The sequence below is a fragment of the Vulpes vulpes genome, chromosome 2, assembly GCF_048418805.1.
Source record: "Vulpes vulpes isolate BD-2025 chromosome 2, VulVul3, whole genome shotgun sequence".
NCBI lineage: Eukaryota > Metazoa > Chordata > Mammalia > Carnivora > Canidae > Vulpes > Vulpes vulpes.
This window is the reverse complement of record NC_132781.1, coordinates 105239234-105256109: the sequence shown is the minus strand read 5'-3', so window position 1 is coordinate 105256109 and position 16876 is coordinate 105239234. Positions and strand designations below refer to the sequence as shown.

The following is a 16876-nucleotide window of genomic DNA, read 5'->3' as shown; positions in this document are numbered from 1 at the left end:
CTCTCTCTCTCTCTCTGTGACTATCATAAATAAATAAAAATTAAAAAAAAATTAAAAAAAAAAAACTGGTGATCAAAGGCAATGAAAGTAAATTTTGATATGACTTCCTAATGGCAGATGTCATTGTGAAGAATGAGCCAGAAGAGGGTAATTACATAGGATGCTCAAACAAGACCTCAAGGAAGAACAGGGGAGCAGGTGCCATAGAGTTTACCTATGAAATTAAAAATAACTTCTAAAGGAAGGAAGGACGGCTAATTTTGTTTATGTAATAAGTTTATATTGCTCCACAGCTTGTTGGTCAAAGTAGTTTTGAGCACTTAGAGAGCAATCTTTACCCTCATAGTGTTCCAATTAAAAAAAGCAGTATTACTGCTTTTCCGAAACTGAGCCACTGAGTAGTTCTGAGATCTCCGAGGCCCAAGCAATTCAAAAAGAGGGAAATGAGCAATCCTGACTCTTCAGAATGCTTCATCTACTAGAGCAAGAAAGCAAGCAAGTCTTTAATAATACAAGAGACCCTGCCAGTTGTGGACTCCTTGGCCGTTAATGCTATTGGAGGGGAGGTATTCCCAGTCAGTCCCCCAGCAGCTCCGAACCCACGTACCTTCCAGTTGTGTTAACTCATCCATCCATCCTGAGCGCGATCGGGTGCCTGCGATGGGCCAGTTGGGGTGCTAAACACGGGCTGGGACGTTATTCTCACTCAGACACTGAGCAGAGACGATTCCTTGAGAGTTAGGATCATCTGTGGGCAGTTCTCCCATGGTGGCCCCCGACGGTAGCCCAGGGTGAGCACCCCACTCCATGTGAGCACAGTAGCCTGCCAGGCTCTGCAGCAGGGGTCATCTGTCCCTGACACAACGTAGTCATTCTACACATGGCTTCAATGCAGGGAGAGCTAATTAGGGCCTGGGCAGTGCTCTTCTGAGCGGCATTTCCTTCTTCTGGTCCTCCAGTGGATGCTGCGCTGCACGGTGGGCCATCTCTGCTCACTCTCTTAGAAATAAACGACAAGGCCCTGCTGCTCAAAGCTGGGTGGGGGAGGGGGTGTGTGTGCAGGTGTGCAGAGGGGGTGCTTCCTGTCACTAACCTGTTCCTTCTGCTTCCTCCGTGGGCCAGGGTCATGTCCACTGCTGGTCACTCTGGGGGCCTTCCTCCTCCATAGGCCCCGCAGGGAAGGCAAAGACACAGCCAGACTCTCCTGAACCCGGCTGACCTGCACTCCCTTTCTGCCACACAGTCCTTAGGTTTAATAACAGGTTTAACCCTTTATAATTAGCAACCATCCCTCTTCAGGAACCCCTTGTGTCCTTGGCTCTCACATCTGCTATTTAATGCCCATTACTTCCAAGTACCGTGTTTATCCCAATGGCATTCCTTGGGTTGACCTACAAGCTGTCTATAACTTGTCGCACGCCTGATTAGATTATCAGCTCCTTGAGGACAGGCACCAGGCGCTTTATCACAGAGAGGGGCTGGCCTATTTGATTACTGGTAGTTTGAGTCCTAAACAAACAAAAAGAAAAACCAAAACAAAAAACCTCCATGGTATGGAAGGGCCTCTATTCAATTAAGGGTCATGTCACAAACCTTGGTGCAAAATGCAGTGACCTTTGGAAAAGTGAAATGCTTTATTGCTGAGCATCATCTTTTTTTTTTTTCTTTTTTAAGCTTTCATGCCACAATTAATCTTATATGGTAATGCAGTGACAATGAGATGATTTCTCCGGAGAATCTATGCTAATACTATTAAAATGCTCTTACAATGTCAAAATGATTGCAGTGGAAGCATGTGGGGACTGTGCTTATGTGATTATGATATTATAGTGATGGGCGATTACCATAGGAAACTACTAATTCAACCCTGCAGGGACTTGCATTATGAAGCCATTATAACATGAGATTATAATGACACAATAACTTGCATGCACACTCGTGATGCGAAAACTAAAAGCTAATTTGAATGCGAGGAGTATTTCCATTAAATTGTAATTAAACACTGAAAAGCAATGCTTGTTCAAATTTAAGACGGAGACCTACAATCCAGAAATGGAAGTCGTGGGTAAAGGATGCATGCCAGGTACGAGCTGAGGATGGCGAGAAAGCATTCCCAGCTCTGCTCTTTGGTACTTCCCGGGCATGGAAGCTCACAGCAAAGTGGCCTCTCCAGACTTTCTCTGTGTGTGCTGGCTCTCATTACCCAGAACCAGTCAGGACATGAGCACCTCAGATCCAACCACATTTCTAGCACGACCACCACTTCACATTGCAAGCCTTCCTGTTTCAGTTTTGAAGCAGGCATGATAGTCCCTAATTGCCTCCACACAGGAGACTCCAGCAATTTTTTTTTCCACTCAAAGTAACCTTTGCAAAATACAACAAAATTAATTTGTGTTCTAAAACAGATAAGCACAAAGGAGAAAAAGAAAAATAAAATGTTTTAAAATTCCATCCCCTGGCAATGGCCTGTATTAGAATCTCCAGTTATTTTCTTTCAGATTATTCTCTCTGCAAAGTAGATGCATTTTCTTCTACCAAAAATTTGTGTATTACAATGCTTCTCAAACCGATTTATCCATTCTTTCTATCCCTCCCAGTTGCAAGATCTATTTTTTATTCAAGAGAATCTGGTTGATAAGTTTTTGTTTGTCTTTTAAAGGTCAGCTGAAGCCGGATGATTTTACGTGTCGCCCAGGAAACTATATTTTACTGTTCGGGAGTAATATTCGGGAGGGTTTAGGCTCTGCATAATATCAGTTGCTGGATGATTGTATAGTAAAATTTTCTGATTCTGTTAGCAACACTAAAGGTAGTTCGTTAACACTTCTCTGTTAGGAAAGTGGTGCATTTCTGAAGTCAAAGATTTCTTGCTTATTTTCAACTAATAATTACTATCTGGCTTAGCTCAACGTAAAAAGAGATTATGAAAAACTAGGAGCTACTGAACTTGTTAGATATAACCCCGCATTAGCTTGTTCAGATGTTATAAGGACGCACAACAGCTAATATATACTCCTTCCTGATTACAACTAAAAGAGCTTATTACTCCTTGGTTTTAAATATAGTGAAGATGAGTTTTTGCTATTAAGTATTTCGTTTGTACTTAGATATGCTGTATGCTTTAGAGTTATTTTTATTACTACTTATTGCAACGACCAATTTAAGTAGGGAAGTCTAAATTACCGGAGTCCTTATTTTTATAATTAGGAAGAGCAAAGCGCTGTGCAATTAAATGGCTTGCTTGATGTCATCTGATCAACAGTGGAGTTGAGATAGGATTTTCTGATCCTAGATAATTGTAGCTTCATCCTTAAGCCAATGAGTGATGTTATCTCCAAATAGTACTTCCACACTAATGGATACAGGGTTATATCATGTGATGTTTATAGTTAATATCAACATGGTTAAAGATAAGAAACACTTGCCTGACAAGTTGGGAGGCTGGGTTCTAGTGCAGGCAGTCTGGGCTTCAAAAGATTAAGCATTAGCGTTTGCACTTAAAAATGAAGTCATCAAATTCAATGACCTCCATGGTCCCTTTCTGCTCAAAAATTCTGAGATCAAATAGAATTTGATATAAACTGAAATTTATATATGTTAATTTAAAAGTTTTTATAATATTTAATAAAATCTTGATTTTACTTATTTTTAAACTATTAATATAAATTCAAAACCAGACCTTATTTAAAGGTGCCTGAGTGGCTCAGTCTGTTAAGTGTGTGACTGCTGATCTTGGCTCAGGTCTTGATCTAAAGGTCATGAGTTCAAGCCCCATGCTGGGTTCCATCTGGAGCCTATTTAAAAACAAAACAAAATAAAACAAAAAACCCTTGTATCTTATTTAGACATTTCATAATTTGATATGTTTTAGCAGATTTGTAATTTGTCTTAAAAATGTTTTTTAATTAGAAAATGTATTGAAGTTATTAAAGCTACAGATATAAATCTATCCAAAGAAGATAGTAAAATTATAGTCCTTTGGTACACTGGCTATACTGTTAAAATACGTCAGAACTGCAGTAAAAGGAAACTTTTGCTTGCATAATTGTAAATAAATATATAGATAAATACTTGTCTTGGACAATATTTAAAAGACCTGCTTTCTGTGAATTCTTCAGAAGCAGGTGACAGTAACGATTGAGATGCCAAATTAAAATATAGTGTTGGGGTGCCTAGGTGGGTCAGTCAGTTAAGCGTGGGACTCTTGATTTCTGCTCAGGTCATGATCTCAAGGTCATGAGATCAAGTTCCGAGTCAAGCTCCTTGTTGGGTGTGGAGCTTCCTTAAGATTCTCTCTCTCCCTCTGTCCCTACCCTTCCCCAAACCCCACTCATGGACGCTCACATGTACTCTGTCTAAAAATAAAAATTAAAAATAAATTAAATAAAAATAAAATAAACTTTGAAAAACATAGCACTAGATAAACCTTTCTAAATCTTCAGGGCACCTTATTTTTATGGGGAAAAAACATAAGCAATTACATTCCCTTTATATTTAAATACAGATATGTGACTAGGGATTGGTTAATTAAAATTTTGTTCTTTGGCTATAGAGAATTTTCCTAATTTGGTGAGTCCTTTTTTGTAGAGAATTCCATTAGAGCATTTTTCGCCTGCCATCTCAAAGACTGGGAAGGAGAGATTATTGCTCTATGACCCATGAAGTTATTAGATTTGCCCCTGATCCCATTGTAGTAAATCCACTTTCCAGAGTAGAAATAAGCCATTTGTTATTTTATTTTTTGTACACAGAATACTAGTCTTTCCCAAAAATAGAGGTTTCTGTGTCAGGTGCCACACTTTTTTAGGACTAGGCAAAATTTGTCATCTTGCCTTATTCCTTATTTCCATTTTTAAAAAGGCTGTCTTCTAGAGACTTTCCCCCTAATTTGAGAGTCAACAACTTCTCATCAAAATGTTTAATTTTGCGTTTTTATTTTTATGAGAACCCAAAAAATTTTAAGCATAGTCTGGACCAATATAACCATCTTCAACCAAATATTGCCGTAGGATTTCATTATTCGTATCTTTGTTTTCAAGACTTCAGTGATGTGAAATTATTGCCTAAAACAACAGTATTTGCCTTTTTCATGAATTTTTTTTTTTTTCAAGCTGGGATCTGTTTTTTTGGGAACCATGACTTCATTTTCTGGGACGTCAGGCAGATTGAGACAGTGGCATCATGGTCTGGTAAAGTGGTATGAGCTCTTTCATTTCCTTTATTAGAAGAGGAGCTGGTTTATAAACAAGGTCCTATATGATAACTACATGCATGTTTGTTTTTCACCGCCTGACTTTTGAATCTATACCACTATCCTAAGGGTAGAACCAAGAGTCGGGGGGTTCATTTTCCACTCTTTTCAGTTTCTTCTAGCCCTGCAATTTGTACTGTGTCTTCAACCCAATCAGCTCTATGCCCAGTATTATCTCCTTAAAGACAGTGCCTACTCTTCCTTCTGGTGTTGCCTGGGGAAGTGTGGCAGAAGGAAACTATGGAAAGAACTTAGCCAAACTTCTGATTGACCAGTCCATCAACAGATTGGTCATAATGATAAATTGGGATCCTTGTCTTGTGGTCTTTTGCAAGAAAGGAGCAAGGTATGTTCTCTTTGGTGCCCATTCAGTTATTTATTAACAAATGTTGGTTGGCTCTCAAAGGAGGAACCTCAGAGGACATGGTTTTTGTGCTATTTTCAAAGGTCTCCCAGGAAACACTCCTAGAGCCTACAGCAGTGTATTTTGCCTTCAGTAAAAATGGAGGATAGCTCATCATCCTTCTCTGAAGAATAACTCCATTTCCTCATTGGTGAAATGGGAACAATAATAATAAAAAGTAGGTTTCATCTAAAAGTATGTCCTATGGTCCAGTCTTCTAGTTGGATACTTTTCGATGACTCACCTTCTGCTAATCCCTTGCCAACTTCACAAGGACATTAGGAGATTTAATTAAAGTGTGCACAGTGCCTGAAGCTCTTCAGAGAAACACACAGCATTATTATTGTAGATAATACTTTTGATATTCCACAATCTCTTGAAGGTAATGAAACCAGCAATATAGGAAGCTACGGCTTCAATACGGGATTTTATAAGGCCCTTCCTCTGATGTTACATTAATCATGGTCATCATGTGGCGTTGAAACTACAGAGTTCAATTACTGTGAACTTTCTAATGGTAAATATTTTGATTTAATGTTTTCCCATCAATAAGTAACACATTTGAGGGATGCCTGGGTGGCTCAGTGGTTGAGCATCTGCCTTCGGCTTAGGGTGTCATCCCGGGGTCCTGGGATCGAGTCCGGCATCAGGCTCCCTGGGGAGAAGTCAAAAGTATTCAAGTCATGCTATTTACAGTTCACTTTTAAGACTTGACTTTTTTTTTTTATTTCTATTTTTCCCCCAACATTTTGTTTTAAAGTATGATTATGAAGAGTACACTGCTGCCACGATAATACTTTTGTAAGTTAGGGCAAAAAAGAGAATGTTCTTCTAGGCTTCCTTTGCCCTGAAAGTTCTCCTGCTCTTAAAGTCCCAAAGGAACAATGAAAATTGCTTTAGTTTCTTGACTTCTCCGCTGGCCTCCTCCCACCAGCATTCAGTCTATACTCACACTGCCCATTTAATTACCATCCTGATGCTGGTCTCTTCCTGGGGGCCCAGTGCCTGTGTCGGTGCTTCACTGAGGACCTGCCATGCATCCTGTGTATGAGCCTCTACAGACTGCTTACAAATCCCAAAACAGGCCCTTTATTGCTCATGCCACTAGGATGCCTCCTTGTAAAAATCTTCTTTTCTGCAGCCACACCTAAATGTCACCTCCTCCAAAAAGCCCTCCCAGTCCCACCAGATGCATCTGGTGAAAGGTCTCCAGATGCAACTTCCCAGAACATTTGCTTTGTAACTTCTTTTTCAACATTACTGCATTCACTTTAATATCATAGGTGCCCCACTAATATATAAAAAATATCAAACACCCCTCCTCCTCCATTGAATGCTTACTGTGCACCAGGCACCGTGTTGGGGGCTCTTCAGCTTCCTGCAATAAAATTATTTCTTTTTCATCTTTGTGTCACCTAGTATCCTCCTTTGGACTTACTAGATCTTTAGCAAATATTTGCCACATGAACTGAAATGTCCTCAGGTGAAATTTCTGGGTGCCTAGAAGGCAGATGTCTTTATGTTACCTTTTTTATGTGCCAAGAATTTGAAGTCCAAGCTCTCCCCTTCAACCTGTAACAGTGGCTTTTTAAAAAAATATTTCAAGGAGCATACGATAGCTGGCCGCAAGCCACGATGCTATTAAAAATATCAGAGTGCTTTTGGCTGAACTTGCATTTCATCAGTATGGAATTGAAGGTGGGTAGTACAAAAACCGTCATTGGTTGAACAGACACTGAGCACCCACTTTTTGGCCAGTTGCTCCTGCAGCTCAGTTGGTACCTCCTTCCCCATGCTCAGGGATGGAATTGGGGAATTAGCAAAACAGAAGCTAGCTCTACATACACCTCTCCTTTTCATCAAGCACAACATGGCATTTCTCATACAGCAGGTCAGGTTTTGGAAGTTACTAGAACAAGACGAGGTGGGCCAGAATCGTTCTCCGTGCAGTGGCTCTTGGACCCTCTTCTGCAAATCCTTTTTTACAACAAATAGGCGAGTCCTGGCAACATGAAAGCACACACATGGCACTGATTCTTCATAACTCTGATTTAGCCAAGCAGGGCGGCGAAAGTCAGGACGTTTCTAAGCGAGTCTACTGTGTGGTCTTCAAAATAAAGGACCTGAGGGGATTTTGTGAGAAACGTCTTTTAGATATACATTTATTTGTGCAACTGAAAGGCTCTCCGTAACTCAAGGAAAAGTGCTTTAAAATTAAACTGCCTTAAAAAGAAATTAGTGTGGCTGATCTGTACATTTAAGAAATTAGCCTTACGAGTCATTATCCAGTTTTACTCCTTGTAAAGGAAGAGCTACTGCCATGAATCACCTGCACTAATTTTACCAAGTGCTTTTAGTTTTCTGATTTATATTTGGCTTCTACCGGTTTAAATAGGAAATGTCCTTGAAGATTTGTATTTAATGTGTTCAAGAATCTTGCCCTGGAGCACCTGGCTGGCTCCTATGGTGGAGCGTGTGACTTTTGATCTCTGGGTTGAAAGTTCAACCCCCATGTTGGGTGTAGACATAACCTCCAAAAAAAAAAAACTAAAAAAAAAAAAAAAGAAAAAAGAAACTTGCCCTTATTAGTAAGGGAAAGTTAATAAACAAACAAACTTATGTATTCCTAGGTAGTACTGTGCTGGGCGCAGAAGAAGAAGCGAAAATGGCATGTTTAGCATCTTCTGAGAGCTTGGAGTGCAAAAATAAAGGGAAAGCTATAAAAACAAACATGGCTTCAAAATCCCATGCCCAAAAACTTTCAGAAAAGCATTTTCCTAGCGTTTTAATAACATTTTTTTGGCTGCTTTGATCAATGAAAATAATGTGAGGTGCCATAAAAGGAATTATCTATAGTCAGAAATTGATTAAATAATTCCAGGACAATTTTTTTTTAAGCCTTTTGCCAACAGCTGTTAACCTGTTCCTCCTTTCCGGTCCTTATGTTACTTAGATTTATAATTTCCCTGCTCCTGCTTTAACATTTTTTTTCCTTCACTCTCTGCATCTTTTGTGCAAGTTTCCGCAAATCCTTTGTGGAAGCAGGCTGGCTCAACACGAGCAAGCCTAGGCATGTTAATTAAGTATTAACTATGTGCCAGACGCTGTGGGTGGCTGAGAACAGACCGAGGAGCCCTGGACTCTGCCCTCCAGGAGGTTAGAGTCTAGGGAGGGACATTAACCATTCATAGAAGAAGTGAGTTTCAAGGTAAAGGTCTGAGGGCTAGAGGAGAACCTCGACTTGGCATGTTACCCAGACTGCTTAAGCAACAAGGAACAAGAACAGGGAAAGCTGAGGATGGCCCTAAAGCCCCAACCTCAAAGCCCAGCAGAATTAGGACAGGCAAAGGGTGGTGTGTGTTGGCTCTGTAAACTCAGAAAAAAAGAGGCAGAGGCACATTCAAGGACCTCGACGCAGGTGTGGACATGCTGAGCCCGAGGAGGGCCTGCAGTTGAACACAGAGGGAGCAGAGTGGCCTCAGGGGCCTGGCTGGGCTCCAGGTTCAGATTTGGTTCTGGAGGTGACGAGGATGACCCCAAGGGACACTCTCTAAACCTGTGTTTCAGAAAGAGGGGGCTCTCTGTAGGCTTGGTGAAGGCGGACCAGAAGGGCTGGGAGACCAGGTTACAAGCTCGGGCCAGGAGAGTGGTGGTGCCAGGTGACTGGTGGGCTCGGTGGGTTAAGTGTCTGCCTGCAGCTCAGGCCATGATCTCAGGAACCTGGGATGAAGCCCCGAATCAGGCTCTGTGCTCAGTGGGCAGCCTGCTTCTCTCTCTGCCTGCTGCTCCCTACAGTTAAATAGGCAAATAAGATCTTTAAAAAAAAAATTAAAAAATAAAGTGGTGGAGCACCTGGGTGGCTCAGTGGTTGAGCACCTGCTTTCGGCTCAGGTCATGATGCCGGGGTCTTGGGATCGAGTCCCGTATTCGGGCTCCCCACAGGGGGCCTGCTTCTCCCTCTGCCTCTCTCTGTGTCTCTCATGAATAAATAAATAAAATCTTTAAAATAAAATAAAATGGTGGTGTTTACAGCATTTAGAAACTGAGTCCTTTTGGGTGAGGCAGGAGTCTGGGATGACACTTGGGTTATTTATTTATTTACCTAGACAGTTGGATAGATGTAGTGTCGGAGAGAAAGTAGACAAAGCAGGCCTCTAAGTTCTGTCTGAGGACTACACATGCTTGGCATGTAGTAATCCTCCACTTGGGGTGGCTATCAGTGTAAGCGTAGGCTAAACTCATCTGGATAATTCTAACGGAATCCTCTAGGAAGTGCTGTTCACGATCGATATTTGGCATTCTCTAGCAGACTGGTGCAAATCGCAACTTCTCAGCTCGGTGACTCTAATAAGTTTCTTCCCTTTTCTTGGCCTCATCTTCCTCCTATAGTATCAGCCTGGCAGCGTTTAAGTGAGAACCTGCGATGAGAGAGATCAAGTGCTTTGCATGGCACCTGCTGCACAGTAGAAGCTCAGGAAATGTCAGCTTAGTGAATGAATGAATAAAGGTATCACTGTTGCTTCTCAGCCTCCCAGTGAGGGTGGGGGTTCTCTCTAATTGAGAGCACAGGGTCTTACACTTAATGGATGGCCAATAAATATTTATTGAATCTATCATAACTGCTCTTTCTTCTTTTCTGATTGTTTTTCTCCTAACGTGTCGAAGGCTGTTAACCGTCTTTGAAAAAGATTTTTTTAATGGTTTTGTCCTTGTGAGGTTTATCTTTTACTTAAACCTTATTTCGTTTGATCCCCCTTTTTTCACTTATAAACGAGGACCCACATTTCATAATTTCTAACATTTTCCCATAAAATGTCTCTTTGACAATCCCCCATCTGCGTGCCTAACCTCACACAAAGGGACATCCAATAGTGGGATCTTGGTCCTTGAGTGACTTGACTGTGATAAGAATTGCTTGGAGTGTGGAACCTTTTCTAAAATTCTCATTGTGCTCCAGGACTTCCACTAGCAAAGATCAATCCATTAAGGATTTGGTAAAATAGCTCAAATTTAATCAAAGTGGACCAGACTTGCTGCAAATACATGACATTTCATCAGAACTATTTGCACACGAACTTATCCATTCTCAGGCGTGACTGGAAATTAGCAACTCTGTGATAATAAAGAAGAATTTGAAATAGCCCTTGAGTCCATGAATCTTTGTGTTTCAGATGGAGGATTCAAAATATGTATTCTATTATTTCACATGTGGCATTCGTATAAGCATTGACTAAGTTTATACTGGTGTGAAATGATCTTTTCCCATTTTACTCCCTTTTACTGGTTATAAACGAAAGTAGATAAACATTTTTTAAAAAACTTGCCCTGGAAAATACATTAAATTGTAATGAAGAAAAAAATGATCTATTTTGGCTCCTTCTACCACCCAAAGATACACATAATATTTCTAGTTAAGCTCTACATATATGTAGATACATGCACTCTCTATAAATTTATAGTACTTAAAATACGGTTTCGTATTTTGCTGTTTCAGAAGTTAAAATAAGAGCATTTTCCTGTATCATTAAATAGTCTTTGAAAGTAGAGCTTGAACGTTTGCATAATGTTCCATTATACATGTAAACATTCCCGTACTATGAGATATTTTGGTCGCTATTCTAAATAATGCCATAATGAAATCGTTGTGCGTAAATATGTTTTACATGTCTTTAAATATTTCCTTAAGACAGATCCACCGCAGCAAAGTAACATTTTGAGACTCAAGCTACATATTGCTAAACAGCGTTCCAGAAAAGTTGAGCAACTTTGCACTTTGGCCAGTGTTGTGTATCACATGGTCACCAGACCGCTACTCACTAAGATCTATCTTACCTCGCAGAAACCAAAGAGTCCACTGGTTGGTCAGATTTGTTTTAACTGCATCCCAACTGATACTTTCTGTCCTATCCCCACAATGTGACTTTTGGACACTTTTAGGACTAACTTGCTATTTAAAAGGGAGAGCTGTTTTCCCTGAAGCATAAAGCTAGATTTCTAATCCCGAAAAATTTCAAATGGTTGTTTACACTGTTGGCAGTAATGTTGAGTTCTTTAAATGTGGCAACCACTTTAAATATTTTTATTATTTAGTATCATTCACATAAAATTAAAATCAAGCATCCCTCTTCCCTGCTGTGTGTTAGGGCTTATCTAGAAGCAGTAATTCCAAAGAGATATCCTAGTTAGTTCATACTTGGACATTTGGACAGCTTTTTGAAATTTGGGCAGTTTTCCATTATGTTGCATCCTCTGGAAATTATTTTTAAGAGATCCATCATGCTTTAGTTTTAATATGTAGACATGAGAATTTTCTGCACGTAGCCACTGCTTTCTTCATTTATCACTAAAAATGAATATTTTAAACTAGATTGTCACCTTTGTCTATAAAAGAAGCTGTAATTGGGATCCCTGGGTGGCGCAGCGGTTTGGCGCCTGCCTTTGGCCCAGGGCGCGATCCTGGAGACCCAGGATCGAATCCCACATCAGGCTCCCAGTGCATGGAGCCTGCTTCTCCCTCTGCCTATGTCTCTGCCTCTCTCTCTCTCTCTCTCTGTGACTATCATAAAATAAAAAAATAAAAATTAAAAAAAAAAAAGCTGTAAAGTATTTCTTTAAAAAAAAAAAAAAAAGAAGCCGTAATTATTGGTAGGATATCCTAGCCCAATGGGATTTGGGGTATAGTTTTTTATTTGAAATTCCTGTTCCACTTACAAACTTCAACCAAAAAAAAAAAAAAAAAAAAAGAAAGAAAGAAAGAAAGAAAGAAAGAAAGAAAGAAAGAAAGGAAATTTTTAATCTTACTGGGATTTTCGAGTTAATGGCAAATTTATTCATTTCAGAATGAAACTTTTGACTCCCTCATCCTTAAATAAAGGCATAAACTAATTACTTTTTCGTTCTACTCAGTGCAGTTCAGGTTCACAGATAAATCAAACGCTGGATACTATGTTAACACAAAGGATACACACATAACACACAGAGAGAACATGATGGAACAGAGACCAGTCCCTTACCAGATCAATGCAGTACCACGTGATACGTGCTAGAACACACTACCGATCATCTCACATGATACAGTCACTAGGAGCATCACTTCCCCCGCTTAACAGGTCACTCAGATAAACCACATCTATGCTCTGAGGAACTGACCACTCGACAACCAATTTCCATTCAAGCATTCCTAGTTCCCTGGGCGAAGTTCTTTGCCTGCCTAGCATCTCAGCATCTTTTTCTTTCTCTCTGGTTGATGGTTGTAAATATTGATAAGTATCAAGAAATGTGATGCAAGTAGATTGCAAAGTAAAACTGAAAACCTTAAAAAGACAAGTTGCAGTGAAGTTGATGAAAGTGATACTGGAGGAAAGCTAAAACCCATACAAAGCCCAGGGAGCATGTGACAGAGTTAGACGCTTGTCAACGCCAGAGGAGAAGCTGGCACAGATAGTACATCAGGATAAGTGCTTCACAAAAGAATAGGTTGCATAGCAGCTGCTTACTAGAGGACCCTGGTTTAAAAAAAAAAAAATGATAAAGCCTTCAGAAGTATTTTTGCAAAAATAATCTTTTTTGCCACTGGGGTGCAAAAGTCAAGGAACGAAGTCATATCACAAAATTTTGTTACCCCCAAATCCAACATTCAATTACTTCTTTGTTCTAGAATTAGGACAGGTTTATAATTATGATTTATTTTTTAAAATTATGACTTATTTTTATAATACTTTTATTTTCTAACTTGAAATCTTTTCTTAAAAAAAAAATTATTTATTTGTTCTTGAGAGACCCAGAGAAAGAGGCAGAGACATAGGCAGAGAGAGAAGCAGGCAGAGAGAGAAGTCCCCGATGTGGGACTTGGTCCCAGGACCCCGGGATCACGACCTGAACCAAAGGCAGATGCTCAACGGCTGAGGCACCCATGTGCCCTGAAATCTTAAGTCTTTTAATATAACCTCTTATGTGATGTTGGTCTCTCAATATTTTGGTTATCTACTGTTGTGAAACAGGCCAGCCCAAACCACAGGTTTCAAATGACCATTTTATTATGTCCCAGAATTCTGCGGGTTGCCTATAGCTGGGCTTGCAGTCATATGGGTTCTTGGCTGGGCTAGAATGTTCAAGATGACTCACTCATGGGTCTAGTACCTTCTCAGGGACAGTCATAAGGCTGAGCTCAAGAGGGACCCTGGGGTGATGTGCTCTCTCACTCCCCATGTGGCCTGAGGGCCTCTCCTTCTCCACATGAGGGGCAGCCAGACTTCTTACATTGCGGCTCAGGTTTTCCTGAGTCACAAAAGCAGAAGTGACTTCCAAAGACTTGGGTCCCAAACACATAGCATCACTTGCGCCACACACTGTAGGTTCATGCACGTCACGAACCAGCTCAGGTTCCACGTGGAAGGGGGCTGCACAAATATGTGAATGTTGGAAGGCACCATTCACTGAAAGCCATCGATGGACACCAGCTAACACATTGTGTTAAGTACATTCATTTAAAAAGGCATTTCTAGTACTAGTTGCCCGTGGAAAATGAGGACCCCCTAGAGCTGTAATCACTTTAGTGGGTCATTTCCTAAAGCCTAATGAGCTGTGATGTCAATTGTAACAGTCAATCTGCTTTTAAAGATCACAGATCTCAAGTGAAGGAGTGCATTTATAAGCAGATTACAGCCTCAATTTGATAAACTTCAGCCCCTTATAATTAGCTTTGTCAAAGAACAAGTTCTGGTGTATTTGCCTAAGGATCCTCAGCAAATGTTTGGAAAATAATTTAAAGTTCAGTGTATAATAATAATTTTGAACATTTGCATGAGATTTATAATTTAGGTAGTGCTTTTAGGTATCACCTTATTTGTTTTCAAATCTTACATGGCAGATATGATTCCAGTTTTCAAGTAAGGAAACTAATGGTAAATTCTAAAATGTTTTAAATTTTTAGATTTTTCGGTTACACTGGTAGGAAACATTGGAGCCAAGTTGAGGATTCTTTCAAACCAACCATCCTTCCCAGAGTTCTTTTAAACTGAGGAGGATCAGGTGCCTGGGTGGCTTAGTGGTTGAGCATCTGCCTTTGGCTCGGGTCGTGATCCTGGAGTTCCAGGATAGAGTCCCACATCAGGCTCCCGGCAAGGAGCCTGTCTTTCCCTCCGCCTGTCTCTCTGTGTCTCTCATGAATAAATAAATAAAACCTTTAAAATAAAATAAACTGAGAAGGATCTCCAATGGAAACCCATTCATTCTCATTCCATGTACATGTGTACATGTATTCACATGTATATAAAATATACATTAAAATAATTCTTAATAAGTACAGCCTTTACTGATAGATACTGATACTGAATGAAACTGTTAGGTAATGAGTAAAACTGATAGGTAATGAATGAAATTCATTCTCATCACATATATATATGTGTATGCAAATACACATTTTAAAAACCAGTCTTGAAATACACCTTCATTGATAGATGAATGTTCTTCACTGAATGATCTTTGGAAGGTCATTACACATTTCAAGCTAAAGGATATAACAGAACAATGAATGTCATCTGGAACTCATCTGGTCCAACCCATTCATTTCACAGATGGGTAGAGAGGTTCAGAGTGGTTAAGTTACTTGCTCCAAATCACACAGCTATCTAATGGAAGGGCCAAGAGCTCTTGACTGAACCTATTGTTCTTGTAACTAAATCAACCCACTCAAGAACAGCCTTCCAGATAATTGTGTGAGGAACATAGACGCTTTATATGTTTAAAACATGAATTCACCTGGAGTTAAAAGCAACACAAGTCATAAGCTCTTTAAGTGACTAAATGCAGTTAAGGACCAGCCATGCAATTTGCTGCAAATACTGGTATTTCTTCGAGCTATCTAGTACTAAGAATCCATGGGAGAGAAAAGCTGAGAATTAACTTCAGTATAGAGAGTTTTCTCTGAGGAAAAATAAGGTATGATCGTTGCATTCTGTGACTTGTTACATGTTCCACTCCTAGGATTATACTAGTAGTAAAATCAAGGAATTTACATCAAACATTCTCACAGAAGTGAGTGTGGAAACTTTTTCTGAGAATGAGGGGTTGAGATGAGCTAAATCTTGGTTTATTTCAAGTGAAATAACCCATAAAGGTCAGTTCTGTAGACAGCATTTGGACAGCATCGTGCTTGTCTCAGCTCCAATGTTACTGTGACAAGTAGTGAGTTATGTTGCATTTTGACCTGAATAGAGATCCAGTATGGAGATTCCTCAGACAACTGAAAAATAGGAGTGCCATCTGATGCAGCAATTACACTTGTAGGTGTTTACCAAAGAATACAAAAAGGCTAATTCAAAAAGATATATGCACCCCTATGTTTACTGCAGCATTACTTACAATAGCCAAGTTTGAGAACGAACCCAAGTGTCCATCAAGAGATGAGTGGGTAAAAAAGATGTGTTACACTGGAATATTACTCAGCCATAAAAAAGAAGGAAATCTTGGCATTTGCAAACTAGGTGCACCTAGAAGGCATTATGCTAAGTAAATAAGGCAAAGACAAATACCATAGACTTCACTTATTCTGGAATCTAAAAACAAAACCAGAAACAGATTCTTTTTTAAAAAAAAATACCTTATTTATTTATTCATGAGAGAGAGAGGGAGAGGCAGAGACACAGTCAGAGGGAGAAGCAGGCTCCATGCAGGGAGACTGAGGTGGGATTCAATCCCAGGACTCCAGGATCACACCCTGGGCTGAAGGCAGGCACTAAACCACTGAGCCACCCAGGGAACCCCTCAGAAACAGATTCAGAGACACAGAGAACAAACTGGTGGTTGCCAGAGGGGAGGCAATGGGAGGATGGGCAAAACAGATGAAGGAGATTAAGAGGCACAGACTTCTAGCCACAAAACACAGGGATGAAAAATACAGCATAAGGAATATAGTAATATTGTATAATATTGTAATATGATGACAGGTGACAAGTAACTACACTTATGACAAGCATTCCATAATGTATATCATTGTTGAATCACTAGATTGTACACCCAAACTAATATAGTGCACTATGTCAACCGTATTTCAATTAAAAATAAAAAATTTAGAACGAAAGTCAATTGAGCTACAAGCTCCATCCCAATAGTTGAGCAGCCTAGTGTGACTGCTGACCTTAAAAATTACTGGACTGAACTGACATATCCTTTTATATGGACTGTTCACATCAAGTTGCTCACGACCAGGAAGGCCTGAA

General features: G+C 40.0%; 1 protein-coding gene across 4 annotated transcripts in view; it reads left to right on the top strand.

Annotated features, from left to right (window-relative positions):
• PTER (phosphotriesterase related) overlaps positions 1-16876 on the top strand; it is a 101267-nt gene that overhangs the window by 12027 nt on the left and 72364 nt on the right. Inside the window, exon 2 of one of the 4 annotated variants that reach the window (XM_072749433.1) lies at positions 10047-10164. The exons of the other annotated variants lie outside the window; for them this stretch is intronic. The gene's annotated coding sequence lies outside the window, so the exon portion shown is untranslated. The remainder of the gene's footprint in view (positions 1-10046; positions 10165-16876) is intronic. 4 annotated transcript variants of the gene reach the window in all.